Here is a 22,589-nt window from a genome sequence, read left to right on the forward strand (position 1 = left end):
CAACGAGTTCTGGCAAACAGCCAGCACCCCCTCTGCGAATGGCTCGTTGGTCTAGGGGTATGATTCTCGCTTCGGGTGCGAGAGGTCCCGGGTTCAAATCCCGGACGGGCCCGTTTTGTGCTCTGACTCGTGCGTAAGAGAGAGGCTTTCCCACTTGTGCTCTGCCCACGCAAAGCGAACTGCTTCACCGCCGTTCTCGTGTTGCAGGACGCCAGGAAGGCAGGCATTTTACCCGTCCATCCTTGCTTTGACAACACTTGAGCGGATGTCATACGCTCACAATGACAATGTATTAAAGGGTTCAGAGCAGAAGAAAAAAACTACAAAGGAAAAACTAACGACCCACGCAAACAAAAGAAAATCAAAGAGACTAAACAAAAGCAACAAACTTGACTGTAACACCCCGGACACAGATGAAGATTCCCTCCTTCCAAAGTTGTGGCAAAAGACCGCGTCCCACTCTGTTGCCCGGGCTGCACGACAGCTGCTGCTCACAGGAGCTGTCCCAGCACGCATCAGCACGGGGGCTTTCACCTGCTCCGTTTCCGACCTGGGTTGGTACACCCCTCTTTAGACAACCTGGTGAGCCCAAGCTCCCCCGGGATCACCATATTGGTGCCGAAGACGCTGCGGACCCCCGATCAACACAGCCCACTGCTGTGCAGAACTCCCGAGCGCAAGCGGTCCCTCGGTCTCAGCCTCCCGGTAGCTTGTATTACAGGCGTGCGCCACCACGCCCGGCGAGAAGCAGCCTCGCTCTTTTTCTCATCTTCGTGTGCTGTGAGCCAAGTCCAGGGGACAGCTCGGTGTTTGAAACGCTAGGATCTCAGGCTGGCAGGTGGCTGCCCCGAAAAATGCGGAAAAAACTGCTGAAAAATGCTTCGTCCTGTCCTGTTGTCGAGCTCGTCCAAAAAGCACCAGCTGGCGGTATTGCTCTCGTAGACTTTCTAGAACGCACGCATTACATCCGTTCTTCTTTGCTTTGAAATCACTTGAGCTGAAATGCAAAAAAAGTCACGACACCCGCTCTTCCAGCACTTGGTTCAGGCCCCTCGCTTAAAGTTACGGCGGGCTGTCCTAGAGAGAAGTCGGCGGAGCACGGAGATTTTTCACGAGAAGAAACAGAATTCCACAGTGAAACGATTGCAAGTACTGTACATTACGACATTAAGATGTCTTCTTCCTTTTGAGATTTAAACCACTTTTGGGGGAAATATCATTACGCTGAAGAGTGCGAAATGGGTCGCAAATGTGAATAAACGAAGGCGACTTTCATCCTTTGGAAAACCGTTCACATCTGTCCCTCTCCTTTTTTTTACAACGAGTTCTGGCAAACAGCCAGCACCCCCTCTGCGAATGGCTCGTTGGTCTAGGGGTATGATTCTCGCTTTGGGTGCGAGAGGTCCCGGGTTCAAATCCCGGACGGGCCCGTTTTGTGCTCTGACTCGTGCGTAAGAGAGAGGCTTTCCCACTTGTGCTCTGCCCACGCAAAGCGAACTGCTTCACCGCCGTTCTCGTGTTGCAGGACGCCAGGAAGGCAGGCATTTTACCCGTCCATCCTTGCTTTGACAACACTTGAGCGGATGTCATACGCTCACAATGACAATGTATTAAAGGGTTCAGAGCAGAAGAAAAAAACTACAAAGGAAAAACTAACGACCCACGCAAACAAAAGAAAATCAAAGAGACTAAACAAAAGCAACAAACTTGACTGTAACACCCCGGACACAGATGAAGATTCCCTCCTTCCAAAGTTGTGGCAAAAGACCGCGTCCCACTCTGTTGCCCGGGCTGCACGACAGCTGCTGCTCACAGGAGCTGTCCCAGCACGCATCAGCACGGGGGCTTTCACCTGCTCCGTTTCCGACCTGGGTTGGTACACCCCTCTTTAAACAACCTGGTGAGCCCAAGCTCCCCCGGGATCACCATATTGGTGCCGAAGACGCTGCGGACCCCCGATCAACACAGCCCACTGCTGTGCAGAACTCCCGAGCGCAAGCGGTCCCTCGGTCTCAGCCTCCCGGCAGCTTGGATTACAGGCGTGCGCCACCACGCCCGGCGAGAAACAGCCTCGCTCTTTTTCTCATCTTCGTGTGCTGTGAGCCAAGTCCAGGGGACAGCTCGGTGTTTGAAACGCTAGGATCTCAGGCTGGCAGGTGGCTGCCCCGAAAAATGCGGAAAAAACTGATGAAAAATGCTTCGTCCTGTCCTGTTGTCGAGCTCGTCCAAAAAGCACCAGCTGGCGGTATTGCTCTCGTAGACTTTCTAGAACGCACGCATTACATCCGTTCTTCTTTGCTTTGACATCACTTGAGCTGAAATGCAAAAAAAGTCACGACACCCGCTCTTCCAGCACTTGGTTCAGGCCCCTCGCTTAAAGTTACGGCTGGCTGTCCTAGAGAGAAGTCGGCGGAGCACGGAGATTTTTCACGAGAAGAAACAGAATTCCACAGTGAAACGATTGCAAGTACTGTACATTACGACATTAAGATGTCTTCTTCCTTTTGAGATTTAAACCACTTTTGGGGGAAATATCATTACGCTGAAGAGTGCGAAATGGGTCGCAAATGTGAATAAACGAAGGCGACTTTCATCCTTTGGAAAACCGTTCACATCTGTCCCTCTCTCCTTTTTTTTACAACGAGTTCTGGCAAACAGCCAGCACCCCCTCTGCGAATGGCTCGTTGGTCTAGGGGTATGATTCTCGCTTAGGGTGCGAGAGGTCCCGGGTTCAAATCCCGGACGAGCCCGTTTTGTGCTCTGACTCGTGCGTAAGAGAGAGGCTTTCCCACTTGTGCTCTGCCCACGCAAAGCGAACTGCTTCACCGCCGTTCTCGTGTTGCAAGACGCCAGGAAGGCAGGCATTTTACCCGTCCATCCTTGCTTTGACAACACTTGGGCTGATGTCATACAATTCAAAGACAATGTATTAAAGGGTTCAGAGCAGAAGAAAAAAACTACAAAGGAAAAACTAACGACCCACGCAAACAAAAGAAAATCAAAGAGACTAAACAAAAGCAACAAACTTGACTGTAACACCCCGGACACAGATGAAGATTCCCTCCTTCCAAAGTTGTGGCAAAAGACCGCGTCCCACTCTGTTGCCCGGGCTGCACGACAGCTGCTGCTCACAGGAGCTGTCCCAGCACGCATCAGCACGGGGGCTTTCACCTGCTCCGTTTCCGACCTGGGTTGGTACACCCCTCTTTAGACAACCTGGTGAGCCCAAGCTCCCCCGGGATCACCATATTGGTGCCGAAGACGCTGCGGACCCCCGATCAACACAGCCCACTGCTGTGCAGAACTCCCGAGCGCAAGCGGTCCCTCGGTCTCAGCCTCCCGGCAGCTTGGATTACAGGCGTGCGCCACCACGCCCGGCGTGAAACAGCCTCGCTCTTTTTCTCATCTTCGTGTGCTGTGAGCCAAGTCCAGGGGACAGCTCGGTGTTTGAAACGCTAGGATCTCAGGCTGGCAGGTGGCTGCCCCGAAAAATGCGGAAAAAACTGCTGAAAAATGCTTCGTCCTGTCCTGTTGTCGAGCTCGTCCAAAAAGCACCAGCTGGCGGTATTGCTCTCGTAGACTTTCTAGAACGCACGCATTACATCCGTTCTTCTTTGCTTTGACATCACTTGAGCTGAAATGCAAAAAAAGTCACGACACCCGCTCTTCCAGCACTTGGTTCAGGCCCCTCGCTTAAAGTTACGGCTGGCTGTCCTAGAGAGAAGTCGGCGGAGCACGGAGATTTTTCACGAGAAGAAACAGAATTCCACAGTGAAACGATTGCAAGTACTGTACATTACGACATTAAGATGTCTTCTTCCTTTTGAGATTTAAACCACTTTTGGGGGAAATATCATTACGCTGAAGAGTGCGAAATGGGTCGCAAATGTGAATAAACGAAGGCGACTTTCATCCTTTGGAAAACCGTTCACATCTGTCCCTCTCTCCTTTTTTTTACAACGAGTTCTGGCAAACAGCCAGCACCCCCTCTGCGAATGGCTCGTTGGTCTAGGGGTATGATTCTCGCTTAGGGTGCGAGAGGTCCCGGGTTCAAATCCCGGACGAGCCCGTTTTGTGCTCTGACTCGTGCGTAAGAGAGAGGCTTTCCCACTTGTGCTCTGCCCACGCAAAGCGAACTGCTTCACCGCCGTTCTCGTGTTGCAAGACGCCAGGAAGGCAGGCATTTTACCCGTCCATCCTTGCTTTGACAACACTTGGGCTGATGTCATACAATTCAAAGACAATGTATTAAAGGGTTCAGAGCAGAAGAAAAAAACTACAAAGGAAAAACTAACGACCCACGCAAACAAAAGAAAATCAAAGAGACTAAACAAAAGCAACAAACTTGACTGTAACACCCCGGACACAGATGAAGATTCCCTCCTTCCAAAGTTGTGGCAAAAGACCGCGTCCCACTCTGTTGCCCGGGCTGCACGACAGCTGCTGCTCACAGGAGCTGTCCCAGCACGCATCAGCACGGGGGCTTTCACCTGCTCCGTTTCCGACCTGGGTTGGTACACCCCTCTTTAGACAACCTGGTGAGCCCAAGCTCCCCCGGGATCACCATATTGGTGCCGAAGACGCTGCGGACCCCCGATCAACACAGCCCACTGCTGTGCAGAACTCCCGAGCGCAAGCGGTCCCTCGGTCTCAGCCTCCCGGCAGCTTGGATTACAGGCGTGCGCCACCACGCCCGGCGTGAAACAGCCTCGCTCTTTTTCTCATCTTCGTGTGCTGTGAGCCAAGTCCAGGGGACAGCTCGGTGTTTGAAACGCTAGGATCTCAGGCTGGCAGGTGGCTGCCCCGAAAAATGCGGAAAAAACTGCTGAAAAATGCTTCGTCCTGTCCTGTTGTCGAGCTCGTCCAAAAAGCACCAGCTGGCGGTATTGCTCTCGTAGACTTTCTAGAACGCACGCATTACATCCGTTCTTCTTTGCTTTGACATCACTTGAGCTGAAATGCAAAAAAAGTCACGACACCCGCTCTTCCAGCACTTGGTTCAGGCCCCTCGCTTAAAGTTACGGCTGGCTGTCCTAGAGAGTAGTCGGCGGAGCACGGAGATTTTTCACGAGAAGAAACAGAATTCCACAGTGAAACGATTGCAAGTACTGTACATTACGACATTAAGATGTCTTCTTCCTTTTGAGATTTAAACCACTTTTGGGGGAAATATCATTACGCTGAAGAGTGCGAAATGGGTCGCAAATGTGAATAAACGAAGGCGACTTTCATCCTTTGGAAAACCGTTCACATCTGTCCCTCTCTCCTTTTTTTTACAACGAGTTCTGGCAAACAGCCAGCACCCCCTCCGCGAATGGCTCGTTGGTCTAGGGGTATGATTCTCGCTTAGGGTGCGAGAGGTCCCGGGTTCAAATCCCGGACGAGCCCGTTTTGTGCTCTGACTCGTGCGTAAGAGAGAGGCTTTCCCACTTGTGCTCTGCCCACGCAAAGCGAACTGCTTCACCGCCGTTCTCGTGTTGCAAGACGCCAGGAAGGCAGGCATTTTACCCGTCCATCCTTGCTTTGACAACACTTGGGCTGATGTCATACAATTCAAAGACAATGTATTAAAGGGTTCAGAGCAGAAGAAAAAAACTACAAAGGAAAAACTAACGACCCACGCAAACAAAAGAAAATCAAAGAGACTAAACAAAAGCAACAAACTTGACTGTAACACCCCGGACACAGATGAAGATTCCCTCCTTCCAAAGTTGTGGCAAAAGACCGCGTCCCACTCTGTTGCCCGGGCTGCACGACAGCTGCTGCTCACAGGAGCTGTCCCAGCACGCATCAGCACGGGGGCTTTCACCTGCTCCGTTTCCGACCTGGGTTGGTACACCCCTCTTTAGACAACCTGGTGAGCCCAAGCTCCCCCGGGATCACCATATTGGTGCCGAAGACGCTGCGGACCCCAGATCAACACAGCCCACTGCTGTGCAGAACTCCCGAGCGCAAGCGGTCCCTCGGTCTCAGCCTCCCGGTAGCTCGGATTACAGGCGTGCGCCACCACGCCCGGCGAGAAGCAGCCTCGCTCTTTTTCTCATCTTCGTGTGCTGTGAGCCAAGTCCAGGGGACAGCTCGGTGTTTGAAACGCTAGGATCTCAGGCTGGCAGGTGGCTGCCCCGAAAAATGCGGAAAAAACTGCTGAAAAATGCTTCGTCCTGTCCTGTTGTCGAGCTCGTCCAAAAAGCACCAGCTGGCGGTATTGCTCTCGTAGACTTTCTAGAACGCACGCATTACATCCGTTCTTCTTTGCTTTGACATCACTTGAGCTGAAATGCAAAAAAAGTCACGACACCCGCTCTTCCAGCACTTGGTTCAGGCCCCTCGCTTAAAGTTACGGCGGGCTGTCCTAGAGAGAAGTCGGCGGAGCACGGAGATTTTTCACGAGAAGAAACAGAATTCCACAGTGAAACGATTGCAAGTACTGTACATTACGACATTAAGATGTCTTCTTCCTTTTGAGATTTAAACCACTTTTGGGGGAAATATCATTACGCTGAAGAGTGCGAAATGGGTCGCAAATGTGAATAAACGAAGGCGACTTTCATCCTTTGGAAAACCGTTCACATCTGTCCCTCTCTCCTTTTTTTTACAACGAGTTCTGGCAAACAGCCAGCACCCCCTCTGCGAATGGCTCGTTGGTCTAGGGGTATGATTCTCGCTTAGGGTGCGAGAGGTCCCGGGTTCAAATCCCGGACGAGCCCGTTTTGTGCTCTGACTCGTGCGTAAGAGAGAGGCTTTCCCACTTGTGCTCTGCCCACGCAAAGCGAACTGCTTCACCGCCGTTCTCGTGTTGCAAGACGCCAGGAAGGCAGGCATTTTACCCGTCCATCCTTGCTTTGACAACACTTGGGCTGATGTCATACAATTCAAAGACAATGTATTAAAGGGTTCAGAGCAGAAGAAAAAAACTACAAAGGAAAAACTAACGACCCACGCAAACAAAAGAAAATCAAAGAGACTAAACAAAAGCAACAAACTTGACTGTAACACCCCGGACACAGATGAAGATTCCCTCCTTCCAAAGTTGTGGCAAAAGACCGCGTCCCACTCTGTTGCCCGGGCTGCACGACAGCTGCTGCTCACAGGAGCTGTCCCAGCACGCATCAGCACGGGGGCTTTCACCTGCTCCGTTTCCGACCTGGGTTGGTACACCCCTCTTTAGACAACCTGGTGAGCCCAAGCTCCCCCGGGATCACCATATTGGTGCCGAAGACGCTGCGGACCCCCGATCAACACAGCCCACTGCTGTGCAGAACTCCCGAGCGCAAGCGGTCCCTCGGTCTCAGCCTCCCGGCAGCTTGGATTACAGGCGTGCGCCACCACGCCCGGCGTGAAACAGCCTCGCTCTTTTTCTCATCTTCGTGTGCTGTGAGCCAAGTCCAGGGGACAGCTCGGTGTTTGAAACGCTAGGATCTCAGGCTGGCAGGTGGCTGCCCCGAAAAATGCGGAAAAAACTGCTGAAAAATGCTTCGTCCTGTCCTGTTGTCGAGCTCGTCCAAAAAGCACCAGCTGGCGGTATTGCTCTCGTAGACTTTCTAGAACGCACGCATTACATCCGTTCTTCTTTGCTTTGACATCACTTGAGCTGAAATGCAAAAAAAGTCACGACACCCGCTCTTCCAGCACTTGGTTCAGGCCCCTCGCTTAAAGTTACGGCTGGCTGTCCTAGAGAGAAGTCGGCGGAGCACGGAGATTTTTCACGAGAAGAAACAGAATTCCACAGTGAAACGATTGCAAGTACTGTACATTACGACATTAAGATGTCTTCTTCCTTTTGAGATTTAAACCACTTTTGGGGGAAATATCATTACGCTGAAGAGTGCGAAATGGGTCGCAAATGTGAATAAACGAAGGCGACTTTCATCCTTTGGAAAACCGTTCACATCTGTCCCTCTCTCCTTTTTTTTACAACGAGTTCTGGCAAACAGCCAGCACCCCCTCTGCGAATGGCTCGTTGGTCTAGGGGTATGATTCTCGCTTAGGGTGCGAGAGGTCCCGGGTTCAAATCCCGGACGAGCCCGTTTTGTGCTCTGACTCGTGCGTAAGAGAGAGGCTTTCCCACTTGTGCTCTGCCCACGCAAAGCGAACTGCTTCACCGCCGTTCTCGTGTTGCAAGACGCCAGGAAGGCAGGCATTTTACCCGTCCATCCTTGCTTTGACAACACTTGGGCTGATGTCATACAATTCAAAGACAATGTATTAAAGGGTTCAGAGCAGAAGAAAAAAACTACAAAGGAAAAACTAACGACCCACGCAAACAAAAGAAAATCAAAGAGACTAAACAAAAGCAACAAACTTGACTGTAACACCCCGGACACAGATGAAGATTCCCTCCTTCCAAAGTTGTGGCAAAAGACCGCGTCCCACTCTGTTGCCCGGGCTGCACGACAGCTGCTGCTCACAGGAGCTGTCCCAGCACGCATCAGCACGGGGGCTTTCACCTGCTCCGTTTCCGACCTGGGTTGGTACACCCCTCTTTAGACAACCTGGTGAGCCCAAGCTCCCCCGGGATCACCATATTGGTGCCGAAGACGCTGCGGACCCCCGATCAACACAGCCCACTGCTGTGCAGAACTCCCGAGCGCAAGCGGTCCCTCGGTCTCAGCCTCCCGGCAGCTTGGATTACAGGCGTGCGCCACCACGCCCGGCGTGAAACAGCCTCGCTCTTTTTCTCATCTTCGTGTGCTGTGAGCCAAGTCCAGGGGACAGCTCGGTGTTTGAAACGCTAGGATCTCAGGCTGGCAGGTGGCTGCCCCGAAAAATGCGGAAAAAACTGCTGAAAAATGCTTCGTCCTGTCCTGTTGTCGAGCTCGTCCAAAAAGCACCAGCTGGCGGTATTGCTCTCGTAGACTTTCTAGAACGCACGCATTACATCCGTTCTTCTTTGCTTTGACATCACTTGAGCTGAAATGCAAAAAAAGTCACGACACCCGCTCTTCCAGCACTTGGTTCAGGCCCCTCGCTTAAAGTTACGGCTGGCTGTCCTAGAGAGTAGTCGGCGGAGCACGGAGATTTTTCACGAGAAGAAACAGAATTCCACAGTGAAACGATTGCAAGTACTGTACATTACGACATTAAGATGTCTTCTTCCTTTTGAGATTTAAACCACTTTTGGGGGAAATATCATTACGCTGAAGAGTGCGAAATGGGTCGCAAATGTGAATAAACGAAGGCGACTTTCATCCTTTGGAAAACCGTTCACATCTGTCCCTCTCTCCTTTTTTTTACAACGAGTTCTGGCAAACAGCCAGCACCCCCTCCGCGAATGGCTCGTTGGTCTAGGGGTATGATTCTCGCTTAGGGTGCGAGAGGTCCCGGGTTCAAATCCCGGACGAGCCCGTTTTGTGCTCTGACTCGTGCGTAAGAGAGAGGCTTTCCCACTTGTGCTCTGCCCACGCAAAGCGAACTGCTTCACCGCCGTTCTCGTGTTGCAAGACGCCAGGAAGGCAGGCATTTTACCCGTCCATCCTTGCTTTGACAACACTTGGGCTGATGTCATACAATTCAAAGACAATGTATTAAAGGGTTCAGAGCAGAAGAAAAAAACTACAAAGGAAAAACTAACGACCCACGCAAACAAAAGAAAATCAAAGAGACTAAACAAAAGCAACAAACTTGACTGTAACACCCCGGACACAGATGAAGATTCCCTCCTTCCAAAGTTGTGGCAAAAGACCGCGTCCCACTCTGTTGCCCGGGCTGCACGACAGCTGCTGCTCACAGGAGCTGTCCCAGCACGCATCAGCACGGGGGCTTTCACCTGCTCCGTTTCCGACCTGGGTTGGTACACCCCTCTTTAGACAACCTGGTGAGCCCAAGCTCCCCCGGGATCACCATATTGGTGCCGAAGACGCTGCGGACCCCAGATCAACACAGCCCACTGCTGTGCAGAACTCCCGAGCGCAAGCGGTCCCTCGGTCTCAGCCTCCCGGTAGCTCGGATTACAGGCGTGCGCCACCACGCCCGGCGAGAAGCAGCCTCGCTCTTTTTCTCATCTTCGTGTGCTGTGAGCCAAGTCCAGGGGACAGCTCGGTGTTTGAAACGCTAGGATCTCAGGCTGGCAGGTGGCTGCCCCGAAAAATGCGGAAAAAACTGCTGAAAAATGCTTCGTCCTGTCCTGTTGTCGAGCTCGTCCAAAAAGCACCAGCTGGCGGTATTGCTCTCGTAGACTTTCTAGAACGCACGCATTACATCCGTTCTTCTTTGCTTTGACATCACTTGAGCTGAAATGCAAAAAAAGTCACGACACCCGCTCTTCCAGCACTTGGTTCAGGCCCCTCGCTTAAAGTTACGGCGGGCTGTCCTAGAGAGAAGTCGGCGGAGCACGGAGATTTTTCACGAGAAGAAACAGAATTCCACAGTGAAACGATTGCAAGTACTGTACATTACGACATTAAGATGTCTTCTTCCTTTTGAGATTTAAACCACTTTTGGGGGAAATATCATTACGCTGAAGAGTGCGAAATGGGTCGCAAATGTGAATAAACGAAGGCGACTTTCATCCTTTGGAAAACCGTTCACATCTGTCCCTCTCTCCTTTTTTTTACAACGAGTTCTGGCAAACAGCCAGCACCCCCTCTGCGAATGGCTCGTTGGTCTAGGGGTATGATTCTCGCTTAGGGTGCGAGAGGTCCCGGGTTCAAATCCCGGACGAGCCCGTTTTGTGCTCTGACTCGTGCGTAAGAGAGAGGCTTTCCCACTTGTGCTCTGCCCACGCAAAGCGAACTGCTTCACCGCCGTTCTCGTGTTGCAAGACGCCAGGAAGGCAGGCATTTTACCCGTCCATCCTTGCTTTGACAACACTTGGGCTGATGTCATACAATTCAAAGACAATGTATTAAAGGGTTCAGAGCAGAAGAAAAAAACTACAAAGGAAAAACTAACGACCCACGCAAACAAAAGAAAATCAAAGAGACTAAACAAAAGCAACAAACTTGACTGTAACACCCCGGACACAGATGAAGATTCCCTCCTTCCAAAGTTGTGGCAAAAGACCGCGTCCCACTCTGTTGCCCGGGCTGCACGACAGCTGCTGCTCACAGGAGCTGTCCCAGCACGCATCAGCACGGGGGCTTTCACCTGCTCCGTTTCCGACCTGGGTTGGTACACCCCTCTTTAGACAACCTGGTGAGCCCAAGCTCCCCCGGGATCACCATATTGGTGCCGAAGACGCTGCGGACCCCCGATCAACACAGCCCACTGCTGTGCAGAACTCCCGAGCGCAAGCGGTCCCTCGGTCTCAGCCTCCCGGCAGCTTGGATTACAGGCGTGCGCCACCACGCCCGGCGTGAAACAGCCTCGCTCTTTTTCTCATCTTCGTGTGCTGTGAGCCAAGTCCAGGGGACAGCTCGGTGTTTGAAACGCTAGGATCTCAGGCTGGCAGGTGGCTGCCCCGAAAAATGCGGAAAAAACTGCTGAAAAATGCTTCGTCCTGTCCTGTTGTCGAGCTCGTCCAAAAAGCACCAGCTGGCGGTATTGCTCTCGTAGACTTTCTAGAACGCACGCATTACATCCGTTCTTCTTTGCTTTGACATCACTTGAGCTGAAATGCAAAAAAAGTCACGACACCCGCTCTTCCAGCACTTGGTTCAGGCCCCTCGCTTAAAGTTACGGCTGGCTGTCCTAGAGAGAAGTCGGCGGAGCACGGAGATTTTTCACGAGAAGAAACAGAATTCCACAGTGAAACGATTGCAAGTACTGTACATTACGACATTAAGATGTCTTCTTCCTTTTGAGATTTAAACCACTTTTGGGGGAAATATCATTACGCTGAAGAGTGCGAAATGGGTCGCAAATGTGAATAAACGAAGGCGACTTTCATCCTTTGGAAAACCGTTCACATCTGTCCCTCTCTCCTTTTTTTTACAACGAGTTCTGGCAAACAGCCAGCACCCCCTCTGCGAATGGCTCGTTGGTCTAGGGGTATGATTCTCGCTTAGGGTGCGAGAGGTCCCGGGTTCAAATCCCGGACGAGCCCGTTTTGTGCTCTGACTCGTGCGTAAGAGAGAGGCTTTCCCACTTGTGCTCTGCCCACGCAAAGCGAACTGCTTCACCGCCGTTCTCGTGTTGCAAGACGCCAGGAAGGCAGGCATTTTACCCGTCCATCCTTGCTTTGACAACACTTGGGCTGATGTCATACAATTCAAAGACAATGTATTAAAGGGTTCAGAGCAGAAGAAAAAAACTACAAAGGAAAAACTAACGACCCACGCAAACAAAAGAAAATCAAAGAGACTAAACAAAAGCAACAAACTTGACTGTAACACCCCGGACACAGATGAAGATTCCCTCCTTCCAAAGTTGTGGCAAAAGACCGCGTCCCACTCTGTTGCCCGGGCTGCACGACAGCTGCTGCTCACAGGAGCTGTCCCAGCACGCATCAGCACGCGGGCTTTCACCTGCTCCGTTTCCGACCTGGGTTGGTACACCCCTCTTTAGACAACCTGGTGAGCCCAAGCTCCCCCGGGATCACCATATTGGTGCCGAAGACGCTGCGGACCCCCGATCAACACAGCCCACTGCTGTGCAGAACTCCCGAGCGCAAGCGGTCCCTCGGTCTCAGCCTCCCGGCAGCTTTGATTACAGGCGTGCGCCACCACGCCCGGCGAGAAACAGCCTCGCTCTTTTTCTCATCTTCGTGTGCTGTGAGCCAAGTCCGGGGGACAGCTCGGTGTTTGAAACGCTAGGATCTCAGGCTGGCAGGTGGCTGCCCCGAAAAATGCGGAAAAAACTGCTGAAAAATGCTTCGTCCTGTCCTGTTGTCGAGCTCGTCCAAAAAGCACCAGCTGGCGGTATTGCTCTCGTAGACTTTCTAGAACGCACGCATTACATCCGTTCTTCTTTGCTTTGACATCACTTGAGCTGAAATGCAAAAAAAGTCACGACACCCGCTCTTCCAGCACTTGGTTCAGGCCCCTCGCTTAAAGTTACGGCTGGCTGTCCTAGAGAGAAGTCGGCGGAGCACGGAGATTTTTCACGAGAAGAAACAGAATTCCACAGTGAAACGATTGCAAGTACTGTACATTACGACATTAAGATGTCTTCTTCCTTTTGAGATTTAAACCACTTTTGGGGGAAATATCATTACGCTGAAGAGTGCGAAATGGGTCGCAAATGTGAATAAACGAAGGCGACTTTCATCCTTTGGAAAACCGTTCACATCTGTCCCTCTCTCCTTTTTTTTACAACGAGTTCTGGCAAACAGCCAGCACCCCCTCTGCGAATGGCTCGTTGGTCTAGGGGTATGATTCTCGCTTAGGGTGCGAGAGGTCCCGGGTTCAAATCCCGGACGAGCCCGTTTTGTGCTCTGACTCGTGCGTAAGAGAGAGGCTTTCCCACTTGTGCTCTGCCCACGCAAAGCGAACTGCTTCACCGCCGTTCTCGTGTTGCAAGACGCCAGGAAGGCAGGCATTTTACCCGTCCATCCTTGCTTTGACAACACTTGGGCTGATGTCATACAATTCAAAGACAATGTATTAAAGGGTTCAGAGCAGAAGAAAAAAACTACAAAGGAAAAACTAACGACCCACGCAAACAAAAGAAAATCAAAGAAACTAAACAAAAGCAACAAACTTGACTGTAACACCCCGGACACAGATGAAGATTCCCTCCTTCCAAAGTTGTGGCAAAAGACCGCGTCCCACTCTGTTGCCCGGGCTGCACGACAGCTGCTGCTCACAGGAGCTGTCCCAGCACGCATCAGCACGGGGGCTTTCACCTGCTCCGTTTCCGACCTGGGTTGGTACACACCTCTTTAGACAACCTGGTGAGCCCAAGCTCCCCCGGGATCACCATATTGGTGCCGAAGACGCTGCGGACCCCCGATCAACACAGCCCACTGCTGTGCAGAACTCCCGAGCGCAAGCGGTCCCTCGGTCTCAGCCTCCCGGCAGCTTGGATTACAGGCGTGCGCCACCACGCCCGGCGAGAAACAGCCTCGCTCTTTTTCTCATCTTCGTGTGCTGTGAGCCAAGTCCGGGGGACAGCTCGGTGTTTGAAACGCTAGGATCTCAGGCTGGCAGGTGGCTGCCCCGAAAAATGCGGAAAAAACTGCTGAAAAATGCTTCGTCCTGTCCTGTTGTCGAGCTCGTCCAAAAAGCACCAGCTGGCGGTATTGCTCTCGTAGACTTTCTAGAACGCACGCATTACATCCGTTCTTCTTTGCTTTGACATCACTTGAGCTGAAATGCAAAAAAAGTCACGACACCCGCTCTTCCAGCACTTGGTTCAGGCCCCTCGCTTAAAGTTACGGCTGGCTGTCCTAGAGAGAAGTCGGCGGAGCACGGAGATTTTTCACGAGAAGAAACAGAATTCCACAGTGAAACGATTGCAAGTACTGTACATTACGACATTAAGATGTCTTCTTCCTTTTGAGATTTAAACCACTTTTGGGGGAAATATCATTACGCTGAAGAGTGCGAAATGGGTCGCAAATGTGAATAAACGAAGGCGACTTTCATCCTTTGGAAAACCGTTCACATCTGTCCCTCTCTCCTTTTTTTTACAACGAGTTCTGGCAAACAGCCAGCACCCCCTCTGCGAATGGCTCGTTGGTCTAGGGGTATGATTCTCGCTTAGGGTGTGAGAGGTCCCGGGTTCAAATCCCGGACGAGCCCGTTTTGTGCTCTGACTCGTGCGTAAGAGAGAGGCTTTCCCACTTGTGCTCTGCCCACGCAAAGCGAACTGCTTCACCGCCGTTCTCGTGTTGCAAGACGCCAGGAAGGCAGGCATTTTACCCGTCCATCCTTGCTTTGACAACACTTGGGCTGATGTCATACAATTCAAAGACAATGTATTAAAGGGTTCAGAGCAGAAGAAAAAAACTACAAAGGAAAAACTAACGACCCACGCAAACAAAAGAAAATCAAAGAAACTAAACAAAAGCAACAAACTTGACTGTAACACCCCGGACACAGATGAAGATTCCCTCCTTCCAAAGTTGTGGCAAAAGACCGCGTCCCACTCTGTTGCCCGGGCTGCACGACAGCTGCTGCTCACAGGAGCTGTCCCAGCACGCATCAGCACGGGGGCTTTCACCTGCTCCGTTTCCGACCTGGGTTGGTACACCCCTCTTTAGACAACCTGGTGAGCCCAAGCTCCCCCGGGATCACCATATTGGTGCCGAAGACGCTGCGGACCCCCGATCAACACAGCCCACTGCTGTGCAGAACTCCCGAGCGCAAGCGGTCCCTCGGTCTCAGCCTCCCGGCAGCTTGGATTACAGGCGTGCGCCACCACGCCCGGCAAGAAGCAGCCTCGCTCTTTTTCTCATCTTCGAGTGCTGTGAGCCAAGTCCAGGGGACAGCTCGGTGTTTGACATGCTAGGATCTCAGGCTGGCAGGTGGCCGCCCCGTAAAATGCTGAAAAAACTGCTGAAAAATGCTTCGTTTTCTTTTCGTGTCGCTACATAACTTCATCTACAGACATGGTGTTTCTGCAGCTCTTTCTGCGTCCATTCTTGAAATGTTCATGTTCAGAACATGTGCCTGGCAGATAGCTGTTGTCTGTACCGACATCTTCAACATGTCCTTGGCCCAGGCCACTGTACCTAGCTGCTTCAAGACGACCACCATCGTGCTAGTACCGAAAAAATCAGCCCCCACATGCCTAAACGACTACCGCCCTATTGCACTCACCCCCATCATAATGAAGTGCTTTGAAAAACTATTTATTCCGCACATTAAAGCCAGCATTCCAAAAACACTGGATCCTTTCCAGATTGCACAAACCGCTCCACAGAGGATGCATTCTCTATAGCTTTACACACCACACTAACCCACCTGGATAAAAGGAACACCTATACAAGAATCCTGTTCATTGACTTTAGCTCAGCATTTAACACCATCATACCCATAAAACTTTCTACCAAACTCAGGGCTCTAGGTTTAGATACAACCCTCTGCAGCTGGATCCTAGACTTCCTCACCAGCAGACCCCAGACTGTCAGGGTTGGCAACCTCACCTCCAACATACTCACCCTTAACACCGGTGCCCCTCAAGGCTGTGTGCTCAGCCCACTGCTTTACTCCCTGTTCACCCACGACTGTACTGCTAAGTTCAGCACAAACACCATCATCAAGTATGCTGACGATACCACAGTCGTGGGCCTGATCACTGACAATGATGAGACTGCCTACAGGGAGGAGATAAAACAACTTGCAGACTGGTGCCGAACCAACAACCTATGTCTCAACATCAGCAAAACCAAAGAGCTGATTGTTGACTTCAGAAGACAAGGAAAAGTTCACCCCCCCCCATCTACATAGAAGGGTCTGCGGTGGAGATGGTGAATAACTTCAAATTCCTAGGTGTTCACATCTCTAAGGACCTTACATGGACACTGAACACCTCCAGTCTCATCAAGAAGGCACAACAGCGGCTGTACTTCCTGAGAAGGCTGAAGAAAATACACCTACATCCACAGATCCTCACCAACTTCTACAGATGTACGGTGGAGAGCATACTGACCAGCTGCATCACAGTCTGGTACGGCAACTGCACCGCATCCGACTGTAAGGCATTACAGCGGGTGGTCAAAACTGCCCAACACATCATCGACAGTGCCTTACCATCCATCCAGGAAATATACAACACCAGGAGTCTGAAAAAAGCCACCAAAATTATGTCTGACCCCACTCACCCCAGTCATAACTTGTTTGTTCCCCTACCATCTGGCAAAAGGTTCCGGTCACTCCAGTCACACACAACTAGACTCCAAAATAGCTTCTTCCCCAGAGCTGTCAAGTTGGTGACGCCCCCACTCCCTTCCACCATATTCTGATCTCTCCTAACGTCTTCCTGTACCCACAATGACTGTACTCCTACACCACCACACACACATGTAAGCCGAAATTGTACTATCTCCTCGATAGCCCAGTAAAACTGTAACAGGCATAATAATATTTATTAATATCAATAATTAATATTATTTAATATTTATAATATTATTTATAATATTTAATATTTATTAATTAACCATACTATTTTTAACCATGCTATTTTTTGCACTGTTCCAAGAATTACCTTGCACTGTTTTTGTCCTGTTATATTTTCTCTGTTTGCGGAATTTTGCACAGTTTTGATTACTTGATTACATGTTATTTATGTTATGTTATTACATGTTACTGTTATTGCTATTGTGTAACTGTCCATTGTCTTATCTTCTGTCCTATTTATATACTGCACCTGAGCTACTAATGAGAAACACTTTTCATTATACTATGCACCTGTGTAAGTTTAATGACAATAAAGTTGAATTCAATTAATCAAACTGTTTATATTAACAGTTACATTTTTTTTTAAAATGAAAGAGAAAAATGTCATTACAACTGCTTAAATGCATTTATTCAGTTTCATTACAGACTCAAACCACAAGTGCTGAATATACACGATTGTCAAATCCTTAATATTAAGGTGGGCAGCTGTGTCAGCAGGCGTAGGCTGCAAAGGAACAAGTAATAGGTTTATTCCATGCTGAAAAGAGAAGAAAGAAAACTCAACGTTTCGGACGTGGTGTGAACCTTCTTCATGGACACCTGAAGAAGGCTCTATGGATGAAACGTTGTTTTCTTTTTTCTTTTTTCAGCATGGAATAAACCTATTACTTGTTACTTAATATTAAGGAAACCAACACCATCTATTAGCAAAAATATATTTTCTACAGGAAATTTCCTGGTCATGTTGACATAAATACAAACATACTGAGATGTATATTTTAAGAATGCATGGATCATGATGTAGTTAATAACTGAAATCTATTAATAGAAATTCAAATCATTTTACACCATGTCCAGAGCAAATTACAACAGATTCTGAAACATGGTATTCCTTCCTTTTGTTTACATACTGTATTCACTCTGCATCACAGAGTTTAATATACAGCAACGCAGTCAACAGGTAGTCTCAGTTTCTCAACTGAGGGGTATTATTCTGCGATGTGGAGTAATTCAAAAAGTAAGTGGATAAACTGAACGAATTGCGGCCCACACTTGTCTCCTCCAAAGGCTGACTGTCGAGCTCGGAGGCACTACCTGGAAAATGTCTTCCTGCCATTGAAGTCATTTCAAAAGCTAGAAGCGGTGTGCTTTTTTTCCTCACATCTCCAGAAAATACTGACATGGTCAAGAGAAAACAATAATAACAGATACTAATTGAATCATATTGAGCAACAAGACTTTGGCCATTATGTGCAGTTGCATCTTCCCAACGTCTTTCACTTATATAGCGCTTTTCTGGATACTCCACTCAAAGCGCTTTACAGGTACACCACCACCACCAATGTGCAGCATCCACCTTGGTGTGAGGGCAGCCATAGTGCGCCAGACCACACACCAGCTCTCAATGGGGAGGAGAACAGAGTGATGAAGCCAATTCATAGATGGATTATGAGGAGGCCATGATTGGTAAGGGCCAATGGAAAATTTGGCCAGGATGCCAGGGTTACACCCCTACTCTTTTCGAGAAATGCCCTGGGATTTTTAATGACCACAGACAGTCAGGACCTTGGTTTTACATCTCATCCAAAGGACGGTGCCTGTTTACAGTATAGTTTCCCCCTCACTCTACTGGGGCTTTAGGACCCACATGGACCACAGGGTGAGCGCCACCTGCTGGCCCCACTAACACCTCTTCCAGCTGCAACCTTAGTTTTTCCCAGGAGGTCTCCCATCCAGGTACTGGCCAGGCTCAGACCTGCTGAGCTTCAGTTGGCTGCTAGTGATATAACTGCTGGATATACATGTAGAATTATAAGGTGTCATGTGGACTTTAACTGTTCTACTCCTAATGTATGTAGTTACTTCATGTAAGTTGTAATTTAATTCAAATCACAGAGGTATCTGATTTTAATGAATCTCAATCTTCTCTTCCTGCTTTCTCCTTAGTTGTCAAGTCTGACATTGTCCTGACCCAGCCAGGATCGGAACTGAAGAAGCGTGGAGAATCAGTGAAACTCTCCTGCCAAACTTCAGGGTTCAGTTTGTCTTCTTACTGGATGGCCTGGATACGTCAAAAACCAGGAATGAGACTGATATGGCTTGGGGAGATCAGTCCAGATGGAAACATGATTAATTCCATCCCCTCTCTCCGTGGAAGATTCACGAGTTTCAAAGACAATTCCGCTGGGCTGCTGAATCTACAAATGACCAGCCTGCAGACTGAAGACACAGCAGTGTATTACTGTGTGAAGTATGGAGCACATTGATTGACTCAGAGCTGGAGCCCTGATAAAAACTTCCAAACCACAGACCACAACCTCATTAAAAACACTGTAATGTCTTGAGGTCTGGATCTCAACCAGGTACATATCAGAACTAACACAAATGAATCCCCATATGGTCTTTAAAGAATCAGTGTTCTAATGCAGAGCACTGGAAATCAACACATTCTAATGAACCAGAGCAGGCTGCATTGATAAATTATGTTTCCTAGTTGGTCACCATACAGCCTGTGCTTAAATGTGTCTGGAACCTATTGCAAATGTCATTTAACTTTGTTTTAGGTTTAATGCATTTTGAAAATGTTATGTTTTCATTTTGTTGTAAATCACAAAATAGTTCAATTATAAAGTTATTTTTTTAAAGTAACATCACAATGCTGTAATTTCCTTGGATTAAATCCTAAAACAAATAAAGTATTAATAATACTGTCCATCCACTCTCAGAAAGCTGTGTGTTCCTGATAAGGGACCTCAGAGCCTACCACAGAATCAAAGGACACAAGGCAGGACTGTCCCCTGGAAGGAAAACAAGTTGTTTACTCACATACAGAGATTACTGGCAATAATAATGAATAATTATGAAAAATAAATATCAGATCAGAGCCCTGGTGAAAACACATGTGAACACGGGAATAAACTCCACAATAATTCCACAATACTACCCCTTTTCAGAATAAAACCCAAGATCCAGGAACTGTGTTCATACCCAGTAACCTCATCAGAGCCTCAGGTGAAGCAGCCAAGAGACTCTGTGAAACTGTCCTGTACAGTCCCTGGATTCTCCATGAGCAGTTCCTGGATGCACTGGATTCGCCAGGCTCCTGGGAAAGTGCTGGAGTGGATCGGACGCAGTTTATGCGCAGACACTCCAGGGCAGGTTCACCATCACTAAAGACACTTCCAATAACCCGCTGCACCTGGAGGGGAGAGAGCTGAAGACTGGGGACACTGCTGTGTATTACTGTGCTCGAGACTCCCAGTGAAGCAAGGCAATGTCAAGCCCACACAGAAACCAGCAGAGCACAACTCTAACTCTTCAAATGAAACTTACAATACATTTTGCATTGGTGGGTAAAACAATCTCAAGTAATATGTTGGCAACAGTTTAGTTTTAATGATTGCAAAACACACAAAACAAATGAAGAACTGATGTATCCATGTATTGTTAATAACCATGCAATTAATCTTTACAGTGGAACACATATTACTGGGTTACTAACAGCATATTACATTCTTGAGATCTTGCAGAATATAAGGGAATGAGCTTCTACATGTGAAGATGACAGGAGATGGTAGAAGAGACTGTGACTTTCTGCACAATATTACAGAACTTCCTGAGAATTGTCTCATTTGCGTTTTAAATGCTAGTATTTCATGTCCAAGCTCGTTCTCTACTAGTCCAGAACTCAAGAAAAAATCCAGAAGTAATGGACAAATGTTCATAATAATTAATAAATCAGAAAATGATAACGCATATAATTTTCTGGGTACTTTTTCATCCTTGGCTTTAAAACACAACAATATCCCATTACAGCACCTCTTCCTTCATTTCACTTTGCTCAAGAGTCTGATTGTACAACTGTTCAGTACAGTTTTACAAGACATTGACTTCGTTTATCATTTTCTTGATATCTTAGTGTGTGTGTAATGCCATCGGGGTAATGAGTGTGGTATTTTTAGCTTAATGTTGAAAAGTAGTGCATGTTGACCCATTTTATACATTCCGTGTCTCAGAGAGAGAGAGCAATATGTAAATCTGCTGAGCATTTATGTCTGGTCACTGAGGGAGAGTCTGAACCTGAGGTCAGATACTATTGCTACAGGAGAACCAGGGATTCATACAGAGGTCTAACACTGTCACCACCCTGTACAACAAACAAACATGAAGATTCTCAATACCATCTGTGTGGTGATGATAGTTCTCAAAGGTGAGGATTTCGTGTGGCAATTTAATCTTAATTTTTATTTCAGGTTTATTTGTTAGATTTCTTATTACAAAAATATACATCTACTGAAAATGTTTACATTTTCAAGTACATAAATCATACTGTTTCTTTCACAGGTATTCAATCTCAGGTCTTGACTGAGTCTGAACCTGCAGTGGTCCAGCCTGGAGGATCTCACAGACTGACCTGTACAGCCTCAGGATTCACATTCAGCAGTTCTTACATGGGCTGGATCAGACAGGCTCCTGGGAAGGGGCTGGAGTTTATGGCTCGAATCTGTCCTGATTCAAGTAAATCATGGTACAGCCAGAGCGCAGAGGGAAGATTCACCATCTCCAGAGACAATTCCAAGAATCAGCTGTACTTACAGATGAGCAGCCTGAAGACTGAAGACACTGCAGTGTATTACTGTGCTAGAGATACACAGTGAGAGAAGTGAAGACTGAGCCCTGACAAAAACTTACAACTGTGTCTGGAATCACTCAGCTGTATGAATGTTGCATATACTAAGATTAAGCAGATTTATAATGTTCATTTCTGTGATTCAAACAATGTTTTTTTCTAGACAGTGTCTTATATCTATAATGCAGTTAACAATATAAATATGTAAAGATCAGAAGAATACAGTCAGAGAACAAAAACACCAGTCAACATCTATCAATCAAGGAAACACGGTACTCACACTGAATATTCACCCAGCTCAAGTCCCGAGGCCTGTATCACATACAGTACTGTATTATTCTGAATTGTCTCCCTGAGAGAACTATTAATTTCCTTCTATTTTCAAAATGTCCAAACACTACATAGTTTCAATAATCAGAAAAGTCAGCTATAAACATTTATATTCAAAATTGAAAATACATATCTAAAAAATGATAGGCGATGAATACTGTATTACTGTAAATGTTTAACTTCCATCTTCCTAAACTGAGTTACTGATGAAAAAAATGTAATGAGGGCATAAGAGAGATTCAACTTAAACACAAGATCAAATTGAGCAAAATGAGAAAATACTATAAAAAGATTGCAATTCACAAAACCGCTGCACCTGTTTAATAAGTTGAGTTCTGAACAAGTGACTCAACACTGAATCCAGGAAGACAAAATCTAAACTTCAGGAGAACCGTATGATTACAAATATCTAAGCAATAGTTATAATAGTGCATGTGATACATTGCATTGATTCACATTAGCAAAGCAATTTCTTCAATTAAATGAAGACTGATTCAGCTGTACTGAAGCAAATAGAGAAGCACTTACTTACACTAGGACTTGTTACTCACACTCCAGCCTTTATTAACATGAATCTATCAAAACGTCCAGTAAGTCTTAAATCAACATGTTGCAATGTACCCACATGTACGCAAGTGAAAATGTTCACAGTTGCAATGCAAGGAGCCAGCATTCAAATCTTGACAGAA

The 22,589-nt window shown here is 48.1% G+C and overlaps 24 non-coding genes across 24 annotated transcripts; 12 read left to right on the forward strand and 12 right to left on the reverse strand.

Moving 5' to 3' along the window:
• Positions 1-40: 40 nt before the first annotated feature.
• On the forward strand, positions 41-112 carry trnap-cgg (transfer RNA proline (anticodon CGG)). Its single transcript has one exon. It is a non-coding gene; the product is annotated as a tRNA-Pro (tRNA).
• A 331-nt stretch (positions 113-443) lies between these two features.
• On the reverse strand, positions 444-742 carry LOC148659929 (signal recognition particle RNA). Its single transcript, XR_015939896.1, has one exon.
• A 616-nt stretch (positions 743-1,358) lies between these two features.
• On the forward strand, positions 1,359-1,430 carry trnap-ugg (transfer RNA proline (anticodon UGG)). The gene has a single exon. It is a non-coding gene; the product is annotated as a tRNA-Pro (tRNA).
• Positions 1,431-1,761: 331 nt separating this feature from the next.
• LOC148659931 (signal recognition particle RNA) lies at positions 1,762-2,060 on the reverse strand. Its single transcript, XR_015939844.1, has one exon.
• Positions 2,061-2,678: 618 nt separating this feature from the next.
• trnap-agg (transfer RNA proline (anticodon AGG)) lies at positions 2,679-2,750 on the forward strand. The gene has a single exon. It is a non-coding gene; the product is annotated as a tRNA-Pro (tRNA).
• A 330-nt stretch (positions 2,751-3,080) lies between these two features.
• On the reverse strand, positions 3,081-3,379 carry LOC148659933 (signal recognition particle RNA). The gene has a single exon (XR_015939867.1).
• Positions 3,380-3,997: 618 nt separating this feature from the next.
• trnap-agg (transfer RNA proline (anticodon AGG)) lies at positions 3,998-4,069 on the forward strand. The gene has a single exon. It is a non-coding gene; the product is annotated as a tRNA-Pro (tRNA).
• A 330-nt stretch (positions 4,070-4,399) lies between these two features.
• LOC148659935 (signal recognition particle RNA) lies at positions 4,400-4,698 on the reverse strand. Its single transcript, XR_015939868.1, has one exon.
• Positions 4,699-5,316: 618 nt separating this feature from the next.
• Positions 5,317-5,388, forward strand: trnap-agg (transfer RNA proline (anticodon AGG)). Its single transcript has one exon. It is a non-coding gene; the product is annotated as a tRNA-Pro (tRNA).
• A 330-nt stretch (positions 5,389-5,718) lies between these two features.
• Positions 5,719-6,017, reverse strand: LOC148659937 (signal recognition particle RNA). Its single transcript, XR_015939883.1, has one exon.
• A 618-nt stretch (positions 6,018-6,635) lies between these two features.
• trnap-agg (transfer RNA proline (anticodon AGG)) lies at positions 6,636-6,707 on the forward strand. The gene has a single exon. It is a non-coding gene; the product is annotated as a tRNA-Pro (tRNA).
• A 330-nt stretch (positions 6,708-7,037) lies between these two features.
• LOC148659939 (signal recognition particle RNA) lies at positions 7,038-7,336 on the reverse strand. The gene has a single exon (XR_015939869.1).
• Positions 7,337-7,954: 618 nt separating this feature from the next.
• trnap-agg (transfer RNA proline (anticodon AGG)) lies at positions 7,955-8,026 on the forward strand. The gene has a single exon. It is a non-coding gene; the product is annotated as a tRNA-Pro (tRNA).
• A 330-nt stretch (positions 8,027-8,356) lies between these two features.
• LOC148659941 (signal recognition particle RNA) lies at positions 8,357-8,655 on the reverse strand. Its single transcript, XR_015939870.1, has one exon.
• Positions 8,656-9,273: 618 nt separating this feature from the next.
• On the forward strand, positions 9,274-9,345 carry trnap-agg (transfer RNA proline (anticodon AGG)). The gene has a single exon. It is a non-coding gene; the product is annotated as a tRNA-Pro (tRNA).
• A 330-nt stretch (positions 9,346-9,675) lies between these two features.
• Positions 9,676-9,974, reverse strand: LOC148659943 (signal recognition particle RNA). Its single transcript, XR_015939884.1, has one exon.
• A 618-nt stretch (positions 9,975-10,592) lies between these two features.
• trnap-agg (transfer RNA proline (anticodon AGG)) lies at positions 10,593-10,664 on the forward strand. Its single transcript has one exon. It is a non-coding gene; the product is annotated as a tRNA-Pro (tRNA).
• A 330-nt stretch (positions 10,665-10,994) lies between these two features.
• On the reverse strand, positions 10,995-11,293 carry LOC148659945 (signal recognition particle RNA). Its single transcript, XR_015939871.1, has one exon.
• Positions 11,294-11,911: 618 nt separating this feature from the next.
• trnap-agg (transfer RNA proline (anticodon AGG)) lies at positions 11,912-11,983 on the forward strand. Its single transcript has one exon. It is a non-coding gene; the product is annotated as a tRNA-Pro (tRNA).
• Positions 11,984-12,313: 330 nt separating this feature from the next.
• On the reverse strand, positions 12,314-12,612 carry LOC148659947 (signal recognition particle RNA). The gene has a single exon (XR_015939914.1).
• A 618-nt stretch (positions 12,613-13,230) lies between these two features.
• On the forward strand, positions 13,231-13,302 carry trnap-agg (transfer RNA proline (anticodon AGG)). The gene has a single exon. It is a non-coding gene; the product is annotated as a tRNA-Pro (tRNA).
• A 330-nt stretch (positions 13,303-13,632) lies between these two features.
• Positions 13,633-13,931, reverse strand: LOC148659949 (signal recognition particle RNA). Its single transcript, XR_015939890.1, has one exon.
• Positions 13,932-14,549: 618 nt separating this feature from the next.
• Positions 14,550-14,621, forward strand: trnap-agg (transfer RNA proline (anticodon AGG)). The gene has a single exon. It is a non-coding gene; the product is annotated as a tRNA-Pro (tRNA).
• Positions 14,622-14,951: 330 nt separating this feature from the next.
• Positions 14,952-15,250, reverse strand: LOC148659951 (signal recognition particle RNA). Its single transcript, XR_015939872.1, has one exon.
• Positions 15,251-22,589: the final 7,339 nt, after the last annotated feature.

The sequence above is a fragment of the Lepisosteus platostomus genome, chromosome 6, assembly GCF_059453375.1.
Source record: "Lepisosteus platostomus isolate fLepPlt1 chromosome 6, fLepPlt1.hap1, whole genome shotgun sequence".
Taxonomy (NCBI): Eukaryota; Metazoa; Chordata; class Actinopteri; order Semionotiformes; family Lepisosteidae; genus Lepisosteus; species Lepisosteus platostomus.